Genomic DNA, 4,473 nt, shown 5'->3' on the forward strand with positions numbered 1-4,473 from the left:
TACAAAACTGTTGCTTTGTATTATATGAAGGGGTTACAGACGACAAATCCAGCTCACCCTGTATGTTGAATTCCTCGTGCACAGATCAAACCAGGTAAGTCTCAGCCCTTCAGTTTACATGTTTCAACCACTATTTGGTCTTGATCATAGGGAATCCACTGTATGTGATTGACATTTCGCTAATCAAGTTGGAGCAACTATCCCACAAGTGCTGGATCATCTTTCTTTTTTGCTATATGAAGGGGTTGTCTGGGTTCAGAGTTGAACCCGGACATAACCGCATTTTCACCCAGGAGGGCTCTTTCACACCTGCATTCATGTCTTCCGGCATAGAGTTCCGTCGTCGGGGCTCTATGCCGGAAGAATACTGATCAGGATTATCCTAATGCATTCTGAATGGACAGTCCGTCCTTCAGGATGCATCAGGATGTCTTCCATTCCGGAACGGAACGTTTTTTGGCCGCAGCAAATAGCGCAGCATGCTGCGCTTTTTGCTCCGGCCAAAAATCCGGAACACTTGCCGCAAGGCCGGATCCGGAATGAATGCCCATTGAAAGGCATTGATCCGGATCCGGCCTTAAGCTAAACGTCGTTTCGGCGCATTGCCGGATGCGACGTTTAGCTTTTTCTCAATGGTTACCATGGCTGCCGGGACGCCAAAGTCCTGGCAGCCATGGTAAAGTGTAGTGGGGAGCGGGGGAGCAGTATACTTACAGTCCGCGCGGCTCCCGGGGCGCTCCAGAGTGACGTCAGGGCGCCCCACACGCATGGATGACGTGATCGCATGGATCACATGATCCATGCGCATGGGGCGCTCTGACGTCATTCTGGAGCGCCCCGGGAGCCGCGCGGACGGTAAGTATACTGCTCCCCCGCTCCCCGCTCCTACTATGGCAACCAGGACTTTAATAGCGTCCTGGCTGCCATAGTAACACTGAAAGCATTTTGAAGACGGATCAGTCTTCAAATGTTTTCAGTTCACTTGCGTTTTTCCGGATCCGGCGTGTAAATCCGGCAAGTGGAGTACACGCCGGATCCGGACAACGCAAGTGTGAAAGAGGCCTTAGGTTAAGATATTGGCATTGGCCTGTTACCTCTCCTGACATGTCTCTGGCATTCCCCCTGTAATAGCAATTCTGGAGCATCTGTTCTCGTGCCGTTCCTCTATTATTCCTAGTAGTCTGCAAAAAAAATTACAACTATTTATTGTATTTATTTTACTCACTTATATAGCATTGACATATTCCATGTTGCTTTACAGACCTTATCGTTGCTGTCTCTAATGGAGCTGTTCCCTATCAGTAGGTCTTTGGAGTGTGGGAGGAAACCACTGCAAACACCGGGAGAACATACAAGCGCAAACATGCAGATGTTGTCCTTGGTTGGATTCAAACTTTGTACCCCCCAGCGCTACAAGGCACCAGTTGGGGGGGGGGGGGGGGGGGGTCCTGAACAGTCTAACACCAGCAGCGCTATTTGGGTAATGTCAGACTGTGCAGGGACACCCCTCTCCGAATGTCTAACTATATTACAGGCTGCTGGCAATTCACTCATAAAAAAAAAAAAAAAAAAAAAAAGTAGGAATATTAGAGGGCAGAACATCAGAATCATAAGAATAGAGGCTCCAGAATTGTGACTACGTGTCTGAGGGATGAGTTTTATGGTTTAAAAGGGTTTTCTGCTACCGATATATGAATTACCTTATCCTCTGAGATGGGGTAACACACATTCAGGTGGTGGTATTTGAGCTGCAGTACGCTGGCCCCAGAAGCCACACAGTTTAGGTCGTTACTGAGGTGTTGGTGCCTCTATTCTTCTGATTCTGATGTTCTGCCATTCCTCTAATATTCCTACTATTTTTTTTTATGCGTGAATTGCCAGCAGCCTGTAATAAAGTTAGACATTCGGAGAGGGGTGTCCCTGCACAGTGTGACATTACCCAATTAGTGCTGCTGGTGTTAGACTGTTCAGGGACCCCTCCCCCCCCCCCAACTGGTGCCTTGCAGCGCTGGGGGGTACAAAGTTTGAATCCAACCAAGGACAAAATGTTTGCGTTTGTATGTTCTCCCGGTGTTTGCAGTGGTTTCCTCCCACACTCCAAAGACATACTGATAGGGAACAGACTGTGAGCGCCATTAGAGACAGCAACGATAAGGTCTGTAAAGCAACATGGAATAATGTCAATGCTATATAAGTGAGTAAAATAAATATAATAAATAGTTGTAATTTTTTTGCAGACTACTGGCAATTCAATCTCATCTTCCAGCAGGAATAATAGAGGAACGGCACAAGAACAGATGTTCCAGAATTGCTATTACAGGGGGAATGCAAGAGACATGTCAGGAGAGGTAACAGGCCAGTGCCAATATCTTAACCTCACCCCTTCCCTCTAGCCCTACTGTTAAAGACATACTTGGAAACCATTACATACAGCGCCACATACTGTGCTTCCCAATACTATACTGCAGAAACACACAATCCTTCTTCTGCTGCCCCCTATTGGCCCTACCTGGTACAGCCTGAGGCAATCGCCTCACCTCGCCTCATTGGTGGTGCACCCCTGGCTGTCTTAAATAATTCTGCCACAACTCGGGGGGGCGGGATGGGTTAAGAAAGCCAGAAGCTGAAACTTACACCAGATGGGAACTGCCATAGATTTCAGGTTTAATTACGGCAGCTTTCTGGCAAAAACTCCTTAAAATAAAACTCAAAAGGACCTCAGAAGATTCTCTTTGGAGTAAGGACAAGTCATGCGTTACTCCCATAGAAAATATGCACAGTATTGTTAATCAGAGCCACTTTAAAGGGAAACTCCAGGGACACCCTCCTGCTCAATCGGACACTGCATATGTGAGACACCACGGAGTGCTGGGCGTTATCGGAGGCAACCGTACGATGCTCAGGGAATGCCTTGCATGGTTCTTAATCTAATTAACACAGCGAGTAGTCTAATTAATAGGACCCGTGGTGCACAATATTCGCTGGGGTTCGAACTGTTGATTTGTCAACCGTTCCGATCAGAGCGCAGTTGCATCTCTCTGTGCCCAATGTCAGATTGATTGGGAAGAGTATTCCTAGGGGTGCACTTTAAATACACAGCATGAGTAGGAGCACAGTGCTAGCTGTGCAGGTGCTTGACGCATCCGCAGTCCCTGTGAAAAGGAAACATGGACAGCCCTATTGGAGAAGAGTCTGGCTATTAAAGGGGACCTAAATCTTTGGCAAATCCCTGATCATGCACCATCGTGATTCATCGGTTCTGCTCGGCTTTTCCAGCACGAAGGGTACGGGTTCCATACATCCGTACTGTGCACGCTGGAAAACCTGAGCAGAGCCGGTAAAACCAGAAGGTGCAAATCTGTGCTGCACGATCGTGGTGTCACCAAAGGATTAGGTCCCATTTAAAGGGGTTGTTACCTGTTAGGATGCCGTTAAAACAATGAAAGATACTTTACCTTTTGGAGCCCCTTTGATCCAGTGGCTGCAACGCTGGCGACTTGTATACCACTGCAGCCAATCACTGGTCTCAGCCGTCTTGTATCTTGCACCTAGGGCAAGTCACTGGCTGCAGCAGTATACTGGACATCAGTCACTGATGCAGTGTCAGCTATACGTCATGCCTGTAGCCGGAAGAGGACAGAGAAGCGTGGCTAGTTCGGAGGGGGTTAGGAAATAAAGATGTTTTTTAATTTTTTTTCAACAGTGTCCAGTTACATCTATAATAGTAAAACACTGAGAAATCCCTTTACACACTCTTCTCCTGAAGCACTACTCATAATTTTTCCAGGGGCTGCAGATATGATGAGCTGCCCCCCCAAACTCTGGTAGATCTACAGCAACCATTCTTCAAGCTGAGGTCAAGAGGAATGAAACCTGTCCACATACAGGAGTCTCAATGAGCAAAAAGCAAAGTGGTACTAAACATGGCCATAGACAACAATATAAAGAAACACTCCGCAAATCTGCTAGACCAGTGAACGGCCTGAGGGGGGCAAGTCTGTGCTGAAACATGGACCTCACCCTCAGATCCTGCACTGGACATAACAGTGCTCCAGACTAAAAAAAAAGTATCAAGGAGTCAATGGCTCCTAACCTGAAAAATTTAGGAGCCAAATGAAAGACTGTCAGACTATCCAGATTCACGTTGGTAATCCCTAGGTGCTGGGTCCTGGCTCATTCACTTCCGGGTCTCCGCTACTTATCTTGGGTTTCTCCGTGGAAATGTTTGGCTGCAGTGGAGATCTGCTCCCCTGCATCACATGAACATTTAACATAATGCAAGGGAAGCAGACAGGAGTCCATGTGTGCAGCCACTGGCATCTAATGTGTATGAGGACCTTAGTCCTGAAGAGGGGCGTCCCCCGATACAGCAACTGTACTATCAGACAGGGCAGAGGGCGGCTATGGCGGCAGTGCCCGGACTATCAGACATGGCAGAGGGAGGCTATGGCGGCAGTGCCCGGACTATCAGAC

The sequence above is a fragment of the Bufo gargarizans genome, chromosome 9 (genome assembly GCF_014858855.1).
Source record: "Bufo gargarizans isolate SCDJY-AF-19 chromosome 9, ASM1485885v1, whole genome shotgun sequence".
NCBI classification, from domain to species: Eukaryota; Metazoa; Chordata; class Amphibia; order Anura; family Bufonidae; genus Bufo; species Bufo gargarizans.